The following is a 22,864-nucleotide window of genomic DNA, read 5'->3' on the forward strand; positions in this document are numbered from 1 at the left end:
AACAATAGTGGAAAAGTAAGGAGAGGGCTTTAGAGCCATTTTGGCCTTTCTCAGTTACCGGTGGAGCGGCTGGTGCTTTCAGGCTGGAAATGGAGCTCAGAATCAGCAAGGCTTTGTGGAAGATTATCCTGAGAGCCCTTAGGGCAGAATGATGAGAGAACTGGAAGGGCCAGAAGTTTCACAGAGGAGGAAACTGGTCCTAGAGAGGTGACACATTTGTCCAGCAACACAGAGTCCTCTGGGCAGCTCTTGACATCAGAGTGCTCCTCGCTTGCCAGAGTCTGTGCAAAGCAAAGCTGCAAAAGGATTTTTTCATGCTTCTCGTTCGGCCCTTCCTGTGTGCAGGATGCATGAGCTGGTTCTCCTGAAGAAAGATGGCTACAGAGGCAGGCTTGCCTCCCCCATATCCCTCGAATGGGTCCTAGACTGTCACCTTCTGCGTGCACCGCTGATTCTGCCTGTGGTCATCCACAGTGGGTAGTTTTATGGTTGACATCCTGATTTTTTTTTAAAGCACTTTTTTGAGTTGTGAGCTAAACTAGCTGCTTATTTTTTTTTTAATTTTTGGCTGCACTGGGTCTTCATTGCTGCTCTCGGGCTTTTTCTAGTTGCGGCAAGCGTGGGCTACTCTTCGTTAATCTTGTAAGAAATGCATCTTGATTTTTTTAAAATCTTTTATTTTATATTGCAGTATAGTTGATTTACAATGTTGTGTTACTTTCAGGAGTACAGCATAGTGATTCAGTTATACATACACAGGTATTTATTCTTTTTCAAATTCTTTTCCCATTTTGGTTATTATTGCATCTGATTTATTTTTTATTAATTAATTAATTTATTTATTTTTGGCTGCGTTGGGACTTTGTTGCCGTGCGAGCAGGCTTTCTCTAGTTGTGGAGAGCGGGAGCTACTCTTCGTCACAGTGCGCGGGCCTCTCACTGCGGTGGCTTCTCTTGCTGTGGAGCACGGGCTCTAGGCACGTGGGCTTCAGTAGTTGTGGCACGTGGGCTTCAGTAACTGTGGCTCGCGGGCTCTACAGCGCAGGCTCAGTAGGTGTGGCACACGGGCTTAGTTGCTCTGCGGCATGTGGGATCTTCCCGGACCAGGGCTCGAACCCGTGTCCCCTGCACTGGCAGGCGGATTCTTAACCACTGCGCCACCAGGGAAGCCCAACGTCCTGATATTAACTTGGCTACAGTCATTTACCACTTTTTCTTATAACTGAATCAAAAAAATAATTCTGGTGAATTGAATGGCCTGGCAACTGGTTTCTGGATTTCATTGAGTTTTTACAGCACTTGAAAAACAAATTCATCTGTACTTCCTTAAAAAAGATTTTCAAAGTCAGAAATTAGCCTGAATTTGTAAGGGGCGAGGGCACTTACTCTGCTTTGGCTGAGTTGAAAAGACTTCTTCACCATGTCTCAGAATACATTTCCTTTCCATTTCCCCTGCCCATGCCCGCCATCTCCTACCCCAGGACCCTCAATGTTTCCTACTGGACCACACCTTCCCCGACAGCCAAAAAAAAAAAAAAAAATCAGGACACTCCCTTCTCTGAACCCCTCCCATAGGCCTTGAAGGGGCCTTGCGCTCAGCCTGTGCTAAGACTGGGAGCTTGCACGGCTGGAACCAGTTCTCTTCGTGTCCCCGCTGAGTGGCCAGCCTGGCAGTGGGTGTTGGCCAAAGAAGGGAGGAACCACGCAAAGGCCACATCCCCACCTCCCACTGCCAGATCTCACTGCAAACTTGCATCATCACTTCCTGCCTGTGCTCTATTAGAAGCTGTCAGCAGCTGCCCACTGCTCCCAGAAGCAAGCCTAGACCCTTCCATGGCATCAAGTTTCCCCTAATTTGGTCCTGACTGACCTGCCAGCCTTGCTTCTCCACCTACCACACAGGCCTCACTGCTGAGCAGATTCTCAGTGCTCTCGCCCTGCCTTCTTGCTCAAGCTCTTTGTTCGGTCTCTTTCACTCCAGCCTGTGGAAGCCCTCCAACCCACGGAGGCGCAACACAAAGCCCATGTTTAGAAAAATTCTGCCCAGCACCCATCTCATTCATATTTTCTCTCTCTTTCCCACTCCCTCCTTCTCCTCTTCCTCTCTTCTTTCCCCCTCTCTCTCCCTCTCCCTCTCTCTCTCACACACACAGCATGGATTAACCTCCCTCCTTTATTCACATTCCCATGGGACTCTACTTGTCCTTAGAGACAGCACTTACTGCAATCTGCTTTGGAACAGAAGTCCTCGCGTGTATACTACCTCCCAGTTAGAAACTGCCTCCCTGGAATGCAAGAGCTACCCATCTTCATTCATCTGGATAGTTATCATAGTACTGGCCCCAGGGTTTTACACATAGTAGGTTCTCAACAAATGTTTGGGCTTTGAAGACAGTGACTTGATGGACAGAGACCTGGCTTTGGCAATGGACAGAACTGAGTTTGAGCGCCCCTCCACCTGTTAATAACTGTGTGATCTTGGATAAGTGGTCTACTCTCTCTGAACCGCTTAGGTCCAAAACCTGTAAAATGGGGGTCACACAGAGTGGTAAAGAATGGTTGAGATGATATGTGTAGAACACGTAACTCTTGCCATTCATAAAGCAGGTTCCTATAAACATGGGTCACCAACTTTATCCTATACACATTTTTGAAGCTCGCACTTTTGCCTTGGATGCCCTAGAGTGGATATCTGGGGAGAAGCCTACTAGAATATTCCCACTGGAAGACAAAAATGCCCTCCTTGCAACCTGGGCCTGGGAGGTCAGAGGGGTTGGCAAAGACTGAAAGGATTCTGAGGAAAGAGTGGGGGGGAGGGGTGGCAAAAGGGGGCAGCCCCAGGCCCTGTAGGAGGTGGGCCACACCCTTCCCAACTAATAAAGTCAGACACTTCCCAGGAAATCAGCTCCTCCAATCTCATTTATGCTAAATTAGCATCTACTACAGAACTTCCCCAAAGCCATCCCCACACTTTAATGGGAACCTGAGTAATCAGAAATAGGAAAAGCAGCCAGGAGCATGGAGAAAGGGCATTTGCAAAGGAACTTGGCCAGTGTGTCTCTGGCACTGAGGGTGGGGGGGACAGAGGCCTAGGAGGGCAGGACTCTAGAGGACCAGGGAGCCCCGCCTGTCACAGAGACACTCACACTTGCCAAACAGCCTTCTGATTGTACCTTGGTGTCCAGGGGCAGCCATCCTGGAAACAGGTGAAGGGGACAGGATTCAGAGTGGGGTGGAGAAGGGTGGGATGGGAACAGCAATGTCCTCCATGTGGCACCTGTGGTTCTCAGTACACATTATTAAATGGGAGTTTTGATACATTTCATCCTCCCGAGACTTTGGGCAGGGCCATCAGCTCTTCTCAGGGCTGAGTTCCCTTGAATACGCTGATCTCCTACTTCCCTCTGTGCACCAGCAGCCTGTCCAAAACTGAGTTCCCTGTGATAGGACAGTGTTGTGTGTCTGTGGGTGAGGGTGATACTAGTTTGCACAGCTGTCGTGGTGGGAAGATTTGAATGCCAGGTGGCAGTCTTTCCCTTGGAGACAGGATCCTGGGTTAGGATCTTGGCACTTGAATGACTTTTGGAGGTCACGTAGTCCAACCACCCTATTACCAATGAGGAAACTGACACCTAAAGAGGCCAAACCAGTTCACAATGTATACACGTATCAAATCACCACCATGGAGACTTTATATGTTTTATATATTTGTCAATTATACCTTAATAAAGCTGAAAAAATAAACTAAAATTAAAATTAATAAAAAAGAAGGCAAGCCAGGAAGAGAACCAGGTCTCCTCATCCCCAGCCCAGGGTTTCTATCCTGTTTCTCTATGATAGCCCCATAAAGATGTTTTGGTGTGGTGTGAAACAGGCATCACCACATGGTTGAAAATGATAAATCTGGATTTGACTAGAACATGTGAATCTTATGTGTTCTAATCTTAAATTACAGCCCTTACTCCTTGCCTGCCTTCTTGTAGCTTCTTGTTCCCATGGGGAACTCATGTAAATGGTTTCTAGATTCACACTCTGATAGACACTTAGGGTGAAGTTGGGCAAGGTCCAAGGCATGAGAATTTGGGCTTGATCGGCCTGCTCTTTTGAGTGCCGGGTGGCAGGCAGGCAGGCAGGCATTCTCTCCTCCCTTCCCTAAAAGGTCTCCGTCCTCTTTAAGTCCAAAAGAGGCTGGTATGCAAGGAGACACCCCAGGGAGGTAGCACGTGGCCCCTCTCCCGGGGAAAGGAACAGACTGAGTGAAAAACGGACAGTAACTCACTGAGTTCTAAAAAAGCACAAGTAGATCAATGGAACAGGATAGAAAGCCCAGAGATAAACCCACACACCTCTGGTCACCTAATCTATGACAAAGGAGGCAAGAATATACAATGGAGAAAAGACAGTCTCTTCAATAAGTGGTGCTGGGAAAACTGGACAGCTACATGTAAAAGGATGAAATCAGAACACTCCCTAACACCATACACAAAGATAAACTCAAAATAGATTAAAGACCTAAATGTGAGGCTGGACACTATAAAATTCTTAGAGGAAAACATAGGCAGAACATTTTTTGACATAAATCGCAGCAAGATCTTTTTTGACCCACCTCCTAGAGCAATGAAAATAAAAACAAAAATAAACAAATGGGACCTAATTAAACTTAAAAGCTTTTGCACAGCAAAGGAAACCATAAACAAAACAAAAAGACAACCCTCAGAATCGGAGAAATTATTTGCAGATGAGCAACTGACAAGGGATTAATCACCAAAATATACAAACAGCTCACACAGCTTGATATCAAAAAACCAAACAACCCAATCAAAAATGAGCAGATGACCTAAATAGACATTTCTCCAAAGAAGACATACAGGTGGCCAAGAGGCACATGAAAAGCTGCTCAACATCACTAATTATTAGAGAAATACAAATCAAAACTACAATGAGGTACCACCTCACACCAGTTAGGATGGGCATCATCAGAAAATCTATAAACAATAAATGCTGGAGAGGGTGTGGAGAAAAGGAAGCCCTCTTGAACTGTTGGTGGGAAGGTAAATTGATACAGCCACTATGGAGAACAGTATGGAGGTTCCTTAAAAAACTAAAAATAGAACTACCATATGACACAGCAATCCCACTACTGGGCATATACCCTGAGAAAACCATAATTCAAAAAGAGTCATGTACCACAATGTTTATTGTTGCACTATTTACAATAGCCAGGATATGGAAGCAACCTAAGTGTCCAGCGACAGATGAATGGATAAAGAAGATGTGGCACATATATACAATGGAATATTACTCAGCCATAAAAAGAAATGAAATTGAGTTATTTGTAGTGAGGTGGATGGACCTAGAGTCTGTCATACAGAGTGAAGTAAGTCAGAAAGAGAAAAACAAATACCATATGCTAACACATATATATGGAATCTAAAAAAAAATGGTTCTGAAGAACCTAGGGGCAGGACAGGAATAAAGACACAGACGTAGAGAATGGACTTGAGGACACAGGGAAGGGGAAGGGGAAGCTGGGACAAAGTGAGAGAGTGACATGGACATATACACACTACCAAATGTAAAACAGATAGCTAGTGGGAAGCAGCCACATAGCACAGGGAGATCAGCTCGGTGCTTTGTGACCACCTAGAGGGTTGGGATAGGGAGGGTGGGAGGGAGGGAGATGCAAGAGGGAAGAGATATGGGGATATATGTATATGTATAGTTGATTCACTTTGTTATAAAGCAGAAACTAACACACCATTGTAAAGCAATTATACTCCAATAACAATGATAAAAAAAAAGATGTGGTACATATATACAATGGAATATTACTCAGCCATAAAAAGGAGCAAAACTGGGTCATTTGTAGAGACATGATAGACCTAGAGACTGTCATACAGAGTGAAGTAAGTCAGAAAGAGAAAAACAAATATCGTATAATATCGCTTATATGGGGATTCTAGAAAAACGGTACAGATGAACCTAGAAAAATGGTACAGGTGAACTTATTTGCAAAGCAGCAATAGAGACACAGATGCAGAGAGCTAACTTATGGATACCAAGAAGGGAAGGGGGGGTGGGATGAACTGGGAGATTGGGATTGACATATATACACTACTATGTATGAAATAGGTAACTAATGAGAACCTATTGTATAGCACAGGGAATTCTACTCAATTCTCTGTGGTGATCTAAATGGGAAGGAAATCCAAAAAAAGAGGGGATATATGTATACGTATAACTGATTCACTTTGCTGTACAGCAGAAACTAAGACAACATCATAAAGCAACTATACTCAAATAAAAATTTTTTTTAAAAAGCACAAGTAAATTAAGCCTAAAGGGGGATGTCAAAAGGATTGATGAAACTCACAAGGGTAAATGCATTGACTCATTCAAGAAATCTTTAACTGATCACTTAATTTAACCAGGTATAGTTCTATGCACTGGGCACATTAGACCAAGAAGGATACAGAGACCCAAGCAAGTGACCCAGAAGAGGAAAACTCAAAGTCATGGACAAATTCTCAGTTAAATGGAAAGTGAGGTTAGCGGAGGATAGTGGGAGGAATGAGATCTTACAAGGTTGGCCAGAGATTTCAAGAGGATAACATCTGCACAGATAACATTTTTGAAAACCTGAAAGAAAGGAGGCAGAGAGAGATACAATTTGAGAGCTACTTTGGCACTCGAAGGACTAAACCAAAGTGTTTGCACTGCATGCTGGGATAATTCATTCACTCAGCAAGTACTCACTGAGCACTTCCTATTTTTCTGGCTATGCCAGGCTTTTTGCTGTTCCTTGCCCTCACCAGACACACTCCCCTACCCTGCCTTTAATACATCAGTGTCCTCTTCTTTTGAGGGCTTCCCCCCAATGAATAGCACCATTTAGCAGATACATAAACAAACTGAAAAAGCTGTGACAGAAGAAGGAACAATATCCTAGCAAGGACCCTGTCTAATTCATCTTTGCACCCCAGTGCTGGGCACATAGTAGGCAATTAGGAAATGTTTGATGAATGAATGAATATCACTGTGAGGCACTGAGGAAGCCAAATTTTTCTAATGAGAAATGTTAGCCTGGGGAATTCCCTGGCAGTCCAGTGGTTAGGACTCTGCACTTTCACTGCCAAGGGAAAGAAATGTTAGCCTGGTTACAACTCTGTAAAAAGTGCATTTAAAAAATCTTTTAAAAATTTACTGAAAAACACTAACAGTGGTTGAATGATGGAATTATGGGAGACTTTCTTTTCTCTATTTCCCCCATTTTGTATATTGCAGCAGCATTTTTTATAATCTAAAAATATATTTTAGCCCATCCCCCCTGTTCCCTCCCCCCGACCCAAACTGTGAGACTTACAACTTATTACCTAATTGAAAAAAATTGTTTGTACCATATAAATTATGAAGACTGAGAAAACATGACCTGAATTTTATAATGCAACCAACTATAATTTATCACCACATTATTCTGATGTGTTTGCTGATATGCATGATCATTTATAGCCAGGCATAAACAACAGCTCCCATAAAACATTTTGATTAGTATTACTTGAAATAGCCAAATTGGGTCTTTTGTCTGAGCGCTGGGGAAGGGGAGGCAGAAACTGGGCCGAGGGGGATTTGACTCTGTTGCCCTCACTAGGGACCCCACTTTTCCGGCAGAGTCTGTCAGGACCTGGGAGCTCTGGGGACCTCTGGCTGACAGATGTGCAGGCGTCCAAGTGCTGGCAGCAGAGCAGGGCAGTAACTGGGACTGCTCGGGCTTCACGAAGGAGCTTTTCACCCCAACAGGAGCGGCGCTACCACCCCAAACTCTCCTTTCCTTTCCCTCCCAAGGTCAGCTTTCTAGATGTGAGAAAGCCCATAAGGATACTGCCTAAAATGTCATCAATAAAAATTTATTTGGGCAGCGGAAGAATTGCCTCTAGAGGGCTAGAGGAGGGACATGTTCACTCACATGACAAATATTTATCGAAAACCAACAGGCACCAAGTGTAAGCAAGGTCCTATACGTACATGATATCATTTTTCCCTTCCTTCATTATTTCTTTCTTCATGATATTATCCCCATTATACAGATAATGAAGAACCTCAGAAAAGTTAACTGGCCCTAGGTCACACATTTAAGTTAAGTGGTGGGAGTTGGGTGGACTGGGGAGTAGAGAGAGGGAAGGAGGAGGGATCCAAACTTAGCTCTATCAGACCTGGAAACCCACTCTCCCCGCACTTTACAAAGCAACATAGCAGAAGTTTCCAGACTTGGTGCTTAAAGTCTGTGTGACTATCAGCAGCCATTCTGGGTCTCAGTCTCCTTGTTTAAAAATAAAGGGCTTGAGAAGTATGTTTTCCAAGTGTCCTTCCAGCGCTGGTTCTTTGTCACAGTGTTCCCTCTCCTTGTCTTTGTGAAAGCAGTCTGCGGGAGGAACACTCCCGGGTCACCAGCGCAGAGCAACGCCAGGAACTCCGGTCTCTCCGGGGATCGCCCCCTAGAGGACATCGGTGGTGTTGCAGGAGCCAAGGCTCCCACTGAGAGTCCAGGCAGCAAACAATCACAGGGTTGAAGCCAACTTTAATTACCGCTTTACCTTTTTTTAAATGGATTTAGAAAACATTCTCACAGCCCTTCCCACGCTCACCAGGGCAATGCTGCTGGAATATTTAATGATGGGGAACTTTTGTAGCCTGAAAACCTACTGGTTCTATGAGTCATATTTAAAAATTAGATTATATTTTAACTTTCTACACCTCAGTTTCTTTTAGGACTGTGAGGCCCTTTACTGATCCAGTACTGATTTTGCAGAGCTGCCGAAATGTGATTATAAAACAATATATTTGTCTCTACTTAGTTATTTTTATTACAATAGTCAAGTTCTGATTAGGTAATATATGCATGTGGTACAACATTCAAAAGTCACTACAGGGACTTCCCTGGTGGCGCAGTGGTTAAGAATCTGCCTGCCAGTGTGGTTCAAGCCCTGGTCCGGGAAGATCCCACATGCCGCAGAGCAACTAAGCCCGTGCGCCACAACTACTAAGCCTGCACTCCAGAGCCCGCGAGCCACAGCTACTGAACCTACGTGCCACAACTACTGAAGCCTGCGTGCCTAGAGCCCGTGCTCTGCAACAAGAGAAGCCACCGCAATGAGAAGCCCACGCACTGCAACGAAGAGTAGCCCCCGCTTGCTGCAACCAGAGAAAACATGCGTGCAGCAATGAAGACCCAATGCAGCCAAAATATAAATAAATAAATTAATTAATTTAAAAAAAGTCACTACAGAGTTTTCAGTAATTATCATATGACCCAGAAATTCCACTCCTGGGTCTATACCTCCACAAACTGAAAATAGGTGTTCAAATAAAAACTTATACACGAATGTTCATAGCAGCACTATTCACAATAGCCAAAAAGTGGAAACAACCCAAATGTCGTCAACTGACACTAGATAAACAAAATGTGGTATATTCATACAGTGGAACATTATTCAGCCATAAAAAGGAATGAAGTGCTTATACATGCTACTATTTGGATGGACCTTGAAACATTATGCTAACTGAAAGAAGCCAGACACAAAAGGCCATGTATTATATTATTCCATTTATATGAAATATCCAGAAGAGGCAAATCCATAGAGATTTTCTTATCTGCAGGTTAGTGGTTGCCAGGGTCTAGGGGAAAGGGCGAATGGGAAGTGACTGCTAATGAGTATGGGGTCTCCTGCTGGGGTGATGAAAATGTTCTGTATCTAGATAGTGGCGATGGCTGCACAACATTGTGAATGTACTAAATGTTGCTGAACTGTACACTCTAAAATATTTAAAATGGTAAATTTTATGTTACATGTATTTGACCACAATACAAATAAATAAATAAAGGGTATTCTGTAAAAGTAAGTTCCCCTTTCTCCAGGTCCCCTTCCTGCAGACAAAAATAACAATTAGCACTTTTCCTTCTCTACTCTTCCAGAGATTATTATTGTATGTATGTATGTATGTGTGTGTGTATATATAGTGTGTGCATATATAGTGTTTATTATATATGTGCTTGTATGTATTGTAAATATATATTCTTATTCTCCCTTTTTTGGGACACAAGTTGTCATACCATTCTGCAACTTGCTTTTTCCACTTCAATTGTTTTGGATGGTTCTGAGTCAGTACTTGTTGTTTTTAATGGCTTTTGATCTTTCCAAAATGATAAATGAAGAATATCATCTGATTATAGTTTTAATTTTTATTTTCTTTTGAATGAGGTTGAGCATCTTTTCATGTGTTAAAACCCATTTGTATTTTTTTAAAATAAATAAATTAATTAATTAAACAAAAATACAAGGGAACAAATCCATACTTTTATTTATTTACTTTTCAGTAAGTTTAAATCCTTGAAGGGTACAGCATCACATGGATTCCGTGTCCAATGCCCTTAGCAGGAAGGTTGCTTCAGAATTTGGCACAAACCATGCCACTGTTTCCATGAGTACGAGTTACCTTTCCCCAGATTACTCTGGTTTTGTTAGGTTTTCCACCAGAATTTACTCTGTTGTTCTTTGCTTTGTACACATAAGCACATCTCTTGCCTAGATAGAATTCAGTTTCATCTCGAGCATATACACCTTCAATTTTCAGGAGAGCTGTGTGCTCCCTCTGGATCCGTAGGCCCCGCTTATAGCCAGCAAAAATGGCCTTGGACCACAGCCTTCCAGACATATTTGTCGTTTTAGAAGTCCTGTTCCCAGCAGGCCCCACTTATTTTCCCCCAAAGTTCAGCTGCGGGAGCACCACACACCTCCCTAATTAATTAATTTATTTGGCTGCATCAGGTCTTAGTTGAGGCACACGGGATCTTTCACTGCGGCGTGTGGGCTTCTCTGTAGGTGTGGCGCGTGGGCTGTAGAGCACATGGGCTCAGTAGTTATGGCACGCAGACTTAGTTTCCCCACCACATGTGGGATCTTAGTTCCTCGACCAGGGATCAAACTCGAGTCCCCTGCATTGGAAGGCAGATTCTTAACCACTGGACTACCAAGGAAGTCCCCCATTTGTATTTTCTTAACTATGACTTTCCTTTTCATACACTTTGACCATTTTTATGTGAAGTTGTTGGTCTTTTTCTTTTTGACTTGTAGGTGCTCTTTATAAATTAACATTATGAGCTCTCTATGGTATTAATTTTGAATCTATTACCCAATTGTCTCTTGACCCTCCAACATTCGTGTAACCAGATGCATTAATTTTCCCTGTTTGAATTACTTAGCATGGTTTCTGTTTTTTTGAATGGATCCTGACTGATACATTTGGGTGGTTTTTTTTTCTTATTCATTTGTGAGAACACTTTGTACATTAAGGAAATTAACCAATTATCTATCATACATGTTGAAATTATTTTTATTAGTTTATTTTGCCTTTTAAATATGTTTATTCTTTTATAGAAATTTAAAAATTTTAAGTACTCAAATTTATCAGTATTTGCCTTTACAGTTTCTATATTTCATGGCATGCTTAGACAGGCCTTCCTCATTCTAAGATGATAAACATATTCACCTATATTTTCTTTCTATACTTTTATGGTTTCATGTTTAGTTTTTTATTCATCTGGAACTTATTTTGGAGTAAGGAGTGAGGTAGCAATATAATTTAAATGGCTTTCCCAAATGGAAAATGGTGTTTAGTCAATTGTCTCAGTACCATTTATTGAATAGCCCTTCCTTTCTCCTTTGATTTGAAATGCTAATTTTATCAAGCATTACATTCAAATATATACTTGGGTCTGTTTCTGGACTTTTTTATTGGCTTATCTATTTCTTAGTCAGTTATACTTTACTTATTAGGCAGACACCAGCATTTGACTTTATGGACTCATCCATAAAAATACCTCTACACTTGAAGTAAGTAACTCTTGGAAGTCAAAACACAAGAAATGGAGGGTGGAAGATGTTGATTGAGGAGGAAATACTGAAAAATTGATCTCCTAAACCAAGGCTTCCTAAATAATTTTTGATTGATAAAGTAAGTGCATTTAAATGCCAGATTTCAACAAAAAAGTTATGGGGGGTCTTATTTATTTACTTTCTGAGAGATTTCCTAAATTTTATCTTCTCTTTTACTGAGCTGTCATATTTTTAATCCCAAGGGCTCTTTATTGTTTTACAAATGCTCCTTTTTTTTTTAGCATCCTGTTCTTTTTTCATGGATACATTATTTTCTCTTCCTGAAGATTAACCATAGAATATATCTTTTTTCCTCCTCTTTTCTGTATTTCTCTATTTTCTTTGAGTTCATTGTTTTGTGTGTATTAGCTGCTATCTTTTAGAGACTTTTCCTCAATTATTTGAATTTTACCTTATTTAATATTATATTAATATTAACCTTATTTAAGAGTGAAGCATGAAAAAGCTAATTGGAAAATCCGTGTGTGTGTGTGTGTGTGTGTGTGTGTGTGTGTGTGTGTGTGAGTGAGAGAGAGAGAGAAGAGGATTATTGATTAAAAGGCTTCAGGCAGGATAACTAGGCAGAGACCCCACTGTTTATTTAGGTGACCTTCAACTGTCAATCTCTTAAGCCATTTCCCTTGGGCAAGTTTCACATGAGAAGAAATCTCCAGTCTCCTGCCTGGTGGGTCCATATCTGCCTGCCTGCTCCCTGGGAGTTAAGCTAGGGAAAAAACTGGTGGGCAATACAGGGATACTACAAAATGGGAAAACCTTTTGGGGGAAAAAACTCCCTATGTTCAAGACCAGTAAGTTTGGGGGACTTCCCTGGTAGTCCAGCGGTTAAGAGTCCACCTTCCAGTGCAGAAGACGCAGGTTCGATCCCTGGTCAGGGAACTAAGATCCCACGTGCCATGGGGCAACTAAGCCCACGCCACAACTACTGAGCCCACGTGCTACAACTAGAGAACCCACATGCTGGAACTAAGACCCGACACAGCCAAAAAAAAAAAGACCAGTAAGTTTGCTGGGTAAGGACCTCTGGATATACGAGGTGTCCCTGTTTTAATACCTGTTAATATAAGTGTATGTTTGAAAGACAAATACAACGTGTATCCTTTATGAACCCCTCTTAGTTCGGTCGTCTCTGGCCACTGTAAGGCTAACACTTGCACCTCTAATCTGAAAGAGTACACTGTACAGAGCCCGTGTGTGTGTGTGTGTGTGTGTGTGTGTGTGTGTGTGTGTGTGTGTGTGTGGAGGGGATAGGACGGTGGTGGTGGAGGGGGAAGCCCTTTGGGCAACAATTCCATTCATAGGAATCCTGGGTCTACTTCCTTACAACCTTTAGGATTTTGTGCTGATGAGTTTCATTTCAGTGGCCTGTTTGGCCTCTATAAAGCTCTCAATTGTTCCTTTTTCCCTTTAACTGGGGATCAGATGTGTGGGAAGATTTTGCTTTGAAATGTTTTTATTCCAGCAAGAAGGCTCAGTTTTAAACACAAAATGTACTTGTATTAGCCCTGTGCTCTCAAACTTCCAAAAAGAAGGTCTTTTATAAATTTGCTGAATTCTCTGTGAGCTTGTGCTTATTAAGTCCCACTGTTTGCAGGCTACTTTGCCATGACATACATATCATTTTAAAACAGGAAGTTAGCTTTTAATCATTAGGCTAAAGTCAAGTGCTTCAGAAAATAAAAAGGCTTCAAGCCTGAGAATTTAACATGACCAAAGTCACAACAGGAAGGTAGATGACTCTGGCTTTGCCTCTTCATTCAGTCTTTGGGTTTGTTCATTGTTTGCCCACTTCTTACATACCTATTTTGCGCATGGCCTCATTTATACTCTGGTCTACACCAATCAAATGAGCTACTCAGTCAAAATGCAAGAACTTTGTTAATACATAGACTTCCTATGTACAAAGATAGGAAAAGAGGCCTTATTTTCACTGCTGTAAAATACACCATTGTGTGGATGAACCGTAATTCATTTACTAATTCTCTTGCTGATGAATGATGTTTGGGTTGTTTCCAGATTTTTCTATTACAAGCAATGCTGCAGTGAACAACCTAGCACATCCTTCCCTCCTAGCACATCCCTTGCTCACATGTGTAAGTTTCACTCAGGCAACAGTTCTCAAAGTGTGATCCAAGGACCCACAGGGGTCCGTGGGGTCAAAACTATTTTCATAATAATTTTCACTTTCATTCTGTCAGGCATATGCAGAGGAGTTTTCCGGAGGCTGCATGATATGTACCTAATTATCAGAAAAGGCCATTAAAATACTCCTACCATTTCCAATTATGTATCTATATGAGGCTGTCTTCTGTTAAAGCCAGACAGTAAAGGATTTGCAAAATGTAAACAATGCCACTCATCTCCCTAAATTTTCAAGTATATATAATTCTTTTTCATAAAATATGTTGTGTTAACATGTACTGGGTTTCAATCAAAAAATGGGCAAAAGACCTAAATAGACCTTTCTCCAAAGAAGAAATACAAACAGCCAATAGGCACATGCAAAGATGCTCAACATTGCTAATTATTAGAGAAATGCAAATCAAAACTACCATGAGGTACCACCTCACACCCGTCAGAATGGCCATCATTGAAAACTCTGCAAATAACAAATGCTGGAGAGGATGTGGAGAAAAGGGAACCCTCTTGCACTGTTGGTGGGAATGTAAGTTGGTACAGCCACTATGGAGAACAGTATGGCGGTTCCTCAGAAAACTAAAAATAGAATTACCATATGATCCAGCAATCCCACTCCTGCGCATATATCCAGACGAAACTCTAATCCAAAAAGATACATGCACTCCTATGTTCATAGCAGCACTGTTCACAAGAGCCAAGACGTGGAAACAACCTAAATGTCCATCAACAGATGAATGGATAAAGAAGACATACAATGGAATACTACTCAGCCATAAAAAAGAATGAAATAATGCCATTTGCAGCAACGTGAATGCAACTAGAGATTATCACACTAAGTGAAGTTAGTCAGAGAGAAAAACAAATACCATATGATATCATTCATATGTGGAATCTAAAAAAATGACACAAATGAACCTATCTACGAAACAGAAACAGACTCATGGACATAGAGAACAGACTTGTGGTTGCCAAGGGGGAGAGGGTTGGGAGAGCGATGGAGTGAGAGCTTGGGGTTAGCAGATGTAAGCTATTATATATAGAATGCATAAACAACAAGGTCCTACTGTATAGCACAGAGAACTATATTCAGTATCCTATGGTAAACTATAATGAAAAACTATTAAAAAATGTATATATATGTATAACTGAATCACTTTGCCGTACAGCGGAATTTAACACAATATTGTAAATCAGCTATACTTCAATTTAAAAAACACATGTACTGGGTTTATTTTAAAATTAGTTAATAAATATTTTAAAATGTATCAATTTCTAATATAGTAAATATCAATAGATGTAACCCACATAAACAAAAGCTCTTTGGTATGGGATCTCCAATAATTTTTAAGAGGATAAGAGAGTCCTGAAACCAAAAAGTTGGAGAACCACTGCCCTAGGGTATAGACCTAGGAGTGGAATAGATGAATTGCGGGGTAGGTGCATATCCAGCTTTAAACGATAAATCTCATAATCACTAAACATTAAATTTTATTTGATATTATTTATATAGAAGCACCCCAAAGCCCAGCAAAATTAAAGTATATATAGCTCAGAAATGCATACATATTTGCTAAAACTGAAAACAAAAAATAGAGGCCAATGTTATGCTCAAAATACAGGCTAGGGCTTCCCTGGTGGCACAGTGGTTGAGAGTCCGCCTGCCGATGCAGGGGACATGGGTTTGTGCCCCGGTCCAGGAAGATCCCACATGCAGTGGAGCGGCTGGGCCCGTGAGCCATGGCCGCTGAGCGTGTGCGTCCGGAGCCTGTGCTCCGCAACAGGAGAGGCCACAGCAGTGAGAGGCCCACGTACCGCAAAAAAAAAAAAAAAAAAATACAGGCTAATGGTTACCTTTTGTGAGAAGGCAGGGGGATAGGTGGGAGAAGCAGATTGGATTAGTTCTTTTTAAAAATTATTTTCCATTATAATTTATTACAAGATATTGTATATAGTTCCGTGTGCTATACAGCAGGACTTTGTTGTTTATCTATTTTACATATAGTAATTTGTATCTGCTAATCCCAAACTCCTAATTTACACCCATCCGCAGCATGGATTCTTAGGTCCAGTGTTTATTATTGTGCTTTATAACTTACAGATATGCTGCATTTGTCTTTTATATATATTGCTTTATATATATTAAGTATTATGTAATTTTTCTATTCTCTAAAAATAAGAAACAGTTTCTGCCCTCAAGGGGCTTCCAATCTGCTGCTGAGGTCCTACTCTTCTCCACTATGGGGTTTCAACCAGTTGAGAATTTGACCTGGGGCTGAAAGCATCAGCTCTATTGTTAGCAAAGCTGGATCTGAGAAAGTGGAGGCCAAATGGTTTCTCCTCCTTTCTCACCTGATCCAGGTGGTCAGATGCAAACTGGAGATACTCTGCTGAGCCCTTCCTGAGTGGCAGGGCCACCCTGGTGGAGGAGGTGGCAGGAGAGAAACCACTGAAGGGAAAAGGAGAGAGGGGGCCTCCCTTCTCGGGGAGCAGAGTAGAAGTCTCCTGGACAAGGCACACCCAAACCACTGGCATTTGTCACCGAGCAGGAGGTGACAAATGCTGTAAGAGGGCCAAGAGCAGGTGAGCGGTGCAAGGGTAGAGTTTTTTGCGGTGAACAGTTTTTTGAAGCTTTGTGATGGACAGGTTCCCAGAGAAGGCCACAAACATTTTGCCTCCACATGAAATGGGGTGGAATCTGGGCCAGGAAGGGGGAAATGGTGAATATAAACACAGAGGCTGAAATGGCAAGACTGGTCAGTGGGCTGAGGTCTGAACTGGGGCTTCTTTGATTGTAATAGGACAGAAATGGCCCTTCTCTGGACACTAAGGGTGTGTCACCTGAAGCTGAGCTTAGCAGAGGGGGGTCGCCAGGCTGGGCGAGTAGGCAGGTTTGGGGGACGGGAGGGACTCCCCCTGTCTCCTCCCTAGGTGCGGGAGAATCCTTCCAGCTGCTGATTCCTGGGCTGGCACAGGGGTCCTCCCCTAAAGCAGAGTCCCCACTTCACCGCCCAGGGGGACAGGTGACCTTGGGTTTGTGATCTGGCAGCCTGCCAGTTGCTTGACTTTGGGCAAGGGGCAAGAGGAGTCGCACCCAGTGAAAACTTCCCTCCAGGGCTTCCCTGGTGGCGCAGTGGTTGAGAGTCCGCCTGCCGATGCAGGGGACACAGTTTCGTGCCCCAGTCCGGGAGGATCCCACATGCCGCGGAGCGGCTGGGCCCGTGAGCCATGGCCGCTGAGCCTGCGCGTCCGGAGCCTGTGCTCCTCAACGGGAGAGGCCACAGCAGTGAGAGGCCCGCATACCACAAAAAAACACCCCAAAAACCTCCCTCCTGTGTATCAAGGTTTTGTTTCCTGTGCCCCATTTTCTTCGTGTTTAATCCTCACAGCAACTCTGTGAGGTGGGCACTAATATCTCCCATTCACAGATGAGGAGTTTGAGGGGCAGGGAGGGTAAGGGGTTACCCAAAGTCATGCAGGTGGTAGGGGATGGTGCCTGGGATGCTAGAACCCAATTCTGTCTGTCTCTCAAGGTGATATCCTTTCCATTATACTGTGTCACCCTTCTGGGCCTCAGTTTCCCCTTCTATAAAATGGGCATAACCTCTATGTCCCAGATTCCTCATGAAGACTAACTGCATAAAGGAGCACAGAGGCTGACTCTCCTCCCTCCCTGCCCTTCAAGCCCCAGGTGCAGGGTCAGGCCACACCCTGAGATGGCTCATCTACCTCTCTGGGTTTGGCTATTCTCAGCTACTTTTAGGACAGGGACCTATCCAGAGAGGGCTAGGCCATGTGTTACATGGCTCATTTCACATCATTAATGCTCTCATGTTTCTGATAGTTACAGTGTTGGCCTCACTGACCTCAGGGAGCACAAACCTTCCTCTCTCCCTCCCACCCTCCCTCCTCTATTCATGCTGATTCACACCCAGGCTCAGCTCATACCATGGCTCTCAGCAGAGACTCTCACTTTTGACTTGATTCAAAGCCAGCTATTCACCACAGGCAGTGACTATGAGAAACCACAGCGGACTCACAGAGCAATGAGCTAAGAGAACCCCCGCCCCCCAAACTATCGAAAGGGCCCTAGCACTGCACCTGCCTCCTCTTAGACACTGTGGCTTCAACAGAGCTGCATTTAAAGGGCCAGTGGCTCTTATTTGAAAGGCTGGTTAGTCATCTACCTGTTCCTTTTGGTTTGATTCTATTTAATTAGATTTAATTCCTTTCAACAGTTAAGTGCCAGATGCTGGGCAAGGCTAGTGTGTTCAGCCTGCAGAAGCTCGGCTCCCCACAGAGCAACTTTGTTAGGGACTTAATTCCAGAAATGGAGTCTAATTCACAGATATTTTAACTAGGACAAGAGATGGAATGAGAGGGAATTGGAGGCTATGTGAGTTTTATTATTGAGGAGTCTAGTTCTCTGCCCGTCATACTGAGACTGAGTCCCCCTGACACCGAGTTGCCCTGTTGAGTTTATGATTAACCTCTGTATCCAAAAACTTATTCCCTTTCTTGTCCCACATTTGTTCCTCTCAGGATTGAGGAGTATCAATGAAAAGGGGGACTGAAACCAAGTAGGACCCTATGGGACCCTCCTGGGTACAAAACCCCCTTAAGGCCCCCATTTATTGTTTGGAGAAAAAGACTTTAATTTCCTAGGCCTTCCCTGAGTTCCAAAGAGCAGACTCAAGTTACTAATTAGGGAAGAGAAGGAATGCAGAAACAAAGGAAAAGCAGTTAAACAAGAAAAAGTAATGATAACAGTTCAGCAATGAAACTATTATCTTAGTTCCTTGTCCCAGTTCTCCCACAAGGGATATACATAACAATCTGATACATATCTTTGAGTTGCTCTGCAGGAACTAAGACCCCTCGTACCTCCAGTCACCAGCCCAAGTGTATGGCAACTACTATACACTGAACACAAGCATGTAGACCCCAGACTGGTTGGAGCCCGAAGGCTGACGAGTGAGATTCCCGAAGCGTCGCCCTGCTACCTCACCACCCACCAATCAGAAGAAAGTCACGCACCCTGCGGCCGTCACCCCAAAGGTTGCCTTTAAAAACCCTTCCCTGAAAGCTATTGGGAAGTTCGGGTCTTTTGAGCACGAGCTGCCTGTACGCCTTGCCTTGACCTAAGTTCAGTTCAGTAATAAGACCTCTGAGCCTCACCAGGGAGAGGAATAATTCATTCACGTCTCACCCCAAATAGGCCGTGCTGCTACAGAACCGAACTTGGGTCCACTCACCCCTCACACAACAAAGCCAAGTTACTGACACCAGGTTGTCGTGAAGGAAAGTACAGTGTTTACTGCAGGCACCAAGCAAAGGGCACGGGCAGCTCATGCTCAAAAGACCCAAACTCCCCAACGGCTTTCAGGGAAGGGTATTTAAAGGTGATATTTGGGGTGAGGGCTGCAGGGTGCATGATTTTCTTCTGATTGGTTGGTGGTGAGAAGGTAACAGGGTTATATTTCAGGAATCTCAATCATCAGCCTTTTGGTTCTAACCAGTCTGGGGTCTACATGCTTGTGCTCAGTGTGTAGCCCACGTGGGTTGGGGTGAGGGGTGTCTTAGTTCCTACAGAACAACTCAAAGATGTGTATCAGATTATGTATAGCCCTTGAGGAGAAACTAGGACTCTTTTATTGCTGAACTATTATCATTACTTTTCTTGCTTAACTGCATTTCTTTTCTTTCTGCATTCCCTCTCTTCCCTAATTAGTAACTGCTTGAGTCTGCTCTTTGAAACTCAGGAAAGGCCTAGGAGACTAAAGACTTTCCTTACAAGCAAGAAACGGGGGACATGGAGGGGCTTTTGTACCCGGGAGGGCCCTGCAAGGTCCCGCTCAGTTTCAATGCCACAGAGAGCTGTTCCTACAGTGTAGTTTAGAAACGTGTGTTTGTGCCGCTATGGAGCTGGAAAAGGAAAACCAAGGGAAAAAATGCAAATCAAGGGGGAAAAACAAACATAGTTAAAGCTGTTCCCGCCAACATTCTCTCAACTGGAAATGTCCAATTCTGACATTCTGGTTCACACCTTGAAAATACATACTCATCTATGTTTTTGTTTTTTTTTTAATCTGCGTTGGGTCTTCTTTGCTGTGTGCAGGCTTTCTCTAGCTGCGGCGAGCGGGGTCTACTCTTTGTTGCAGTGTGCGGGCTTCTCATTGCAGTGGCTTCTCTTGTTGTGGAGCACGGACTCTAGGCGTGCAGGCTTTAGTAGTTGTGGCACGCGGGCTCAGTAGTTGTGGCACACGGGCTTAGTTGCTCCACGGCACGTGGGATCTTCCTGGACCAGGGATCGAACCCGTGTCCCCTGCATTGGCAGGCGGATTCCTAACCACTGCGCCACCAGGGAAGTCCCCATACTCATCTCTTTTGACTGAACAATATTGATCACAAGACAGTATGAGAAGAGTGAAAGATATCAAGGCTAGTTGGTAAAATGCAAGAGAAACTATACATGTCAGCCATTCCTTAGGAAGAGAGACAAAGCAAGATGAAGAAAAAAACCCAGCAGAACTGAAGAATGTTTACATTCTTGCAACCACAAATGTGAAGTGAGCTCAGAAGCCAGTGGGAGTTTAACAATATAGAGTTAAGGTCGAGGTGGAGGCTGCTCTGTGCAGATCCCCCTCCTGGTCGCCCTGGCAATGAGACATCGCCTTACAGTAATGCAATCATATTGAGAAGAAACCCACAAGCACAGGAGATTTTCTGGGTCTACAGACTTGCTGTTTCTCCCTCTGACTTTGGCCTAGTGAAGGTAGGAAACAGGTGAGGTAGTTGTGTGTATGTCTTTTACTCATTGGCACCATTGCCTAGGGGAAACTTCAGGAACCCAGGACTGCAAGTATCAGGGTAACCCCCTGGAGGGTGCCTGAGGGGCTTAAATCAGAGACTTACACCAGCCCTATCATTCAGGAGGGGTTAGAGAGAGGAGGGGCTGAGTCCACTCATTAGCTGGCTAATAACTCTTGAGTTTGTCATGGAGATGTCATGGAGAAGACAAAATGAATGAGATGACATCCATGTCCCCAAGGTAAGGGGAAAGCAGATGCATATACACAATTAGCTGTAACAGAAGCCACATTGAGGTGCGTGAACAAAGCACTACAGGAACCCTTTTCCTCTTTGGTATTCTTTTCCTTCTACAGGCCATGTTTTTACAGAAAAAAAAACTTAGCAAATAATAAGCAAAAGGAAAAAATTAGAGTCATTCTATATTATACCACCCAGAAAGGACTCTCATTAACATTTTGGAGTATACCTTTTCAGACCTTTTTCTTCTGCAAATATATGCATGGGTTCAAAACATATATATGTTCTCTCTATATACAGATAGATATTTTTCTGAGACAGAGTTATACACCATATATAGGATTTTACCTTTTGGCATCTCACAATACACCATGAGTATCTTTTCAACTAACACGTATATATTGGCATCAACATATTTAATATCTGCATTGCATCCACCATGTGAATTTAAAATAATTTAGCTAATAATAAGAAGGTGGAGAGATGGGGGTTCCTGTCCTTCCCCTTGAGTCAAGTGAGGGGGTCTCCAATGGCAACACTCAGAGAACCTGATAATGTGTTTCTTACAGTTTTGGGAGCCAGCGTTGGTGTCAGATCCTGCCTAAGAGCCTAAAGGACAAATGTAGGGTGGCTGGCAGCTGACAGACAAGATAAAGGAGAGGGACTGTGCTGGGATCAGTCTCTAATTCCGGAGTTGCCAGGTGAGGATGCAAGAGCGTTTCCCATAGACCACACGCTGGAAAGAAACAAGTTGCTTGGTGACTGCATCAACATAAAGTTTACAGTGGATAAAGGAGCTCAGACTTTATTTCGATGCTAATGAGGACCCACTGGGAGGCTGAGATGGGGAATGATGCTGTCAGAGCCTGGCTGTAGGAGATGCATCTACTAATTATGTTTAAGGCAACTGGAGGCAGGGGAGACTAGAGGACAGGAAGTCAGTTCAGAGGCTGTTACTAAAGTCTGAAGACAATGTTCCCTCCTTCCAGGGGAGTTAGTGGATCGGGTTCAAGTCTGGTTTCTACCATCGATGAACTTGGATCACTCACTTAACTTTCCTGGGCCTCAATATTCCACCCATAACAAGGGCATAAAAACACCCCAAGGAGTGATGAAAATGCTTTAGAACTTGCTAAAGGTGATGGCTGCACAATCTTGTGAATGCACTAAATGCCGCTGAAGTGTACACAATTATAATACTTAATTCCATGTTATGTGCATGTCACCTCAATTAAAAGGCAAAAAAGAAAATAACCCCAAGAGTTGTTGTGAAGATTGAGTCTGGTGGGTTAGTTTTTCTAATCTTTTTTTTTTTTTTTTTTTTTTTTTTTTGCGGTACGCGGGCTTCTCACTGTTGTGGCCTCTCCCGTTGCGGAGCACAGGCTCCGGACACGCAGGCCCAGCGGCCATGGCTCACGGGCCCAGCTGCTCCGCGGCATGTGGGATCTTCCCGGACCGGGGCACGAACCCATGTCCCCTGCATCGGCAAGCGGACTCTCAACCACTGCGCCACCAGGGAAGCCCTGGGTTAGTTTTTATAGTCACCCTTATGTGGGCCAACATGAAACTAGCTTTCTTCCCATAACTGCATTAACCCTTCTTGGCCCAGATCCCTCCATAGTCTCAGAGCCAGCAACTTATTTGGGTTCCCTTAAGGTTTTCCAGGCTTACAGTTCAACCTGGTTATTAAAATCTCAGTCACGGTGTAGTTTATAATTTCAGTGTCATTCC

The 22,864-nt window shown here is 43.4% G+C and overlaps 1 pseudogene; it reads right to left on the reverse strand.

Annotated features, from left to right (window-relative positions):
* Positions 1 to 10,376: 10,376 nt before the first annotated feature.
* Positions 10,377 to 10,739, reverse strand: LOC132487540 (large ribosomal subunit protein eL33-like; annotated as a pseudogene).
* Between the last annotated feature and the right edge of the window lie 12,125 nt (positions 10,740 to 22,864).

Source organism: Mesoplodon densirostris, chromosome 4 (genome assembly GCF_025265405.1).
Source record: "Mesoplodon densirostris isolate mMesDen1 chromosome 4, mMesDen1 primary haplotype, whole genome shotgun sequence".
Lineage (NCBI taxonomy): Eukaryota > Metazoa > Chordata > Mammalia > Artiodactyla > Ziphiidae > Mesoplodon > Mesoplodon densirostris.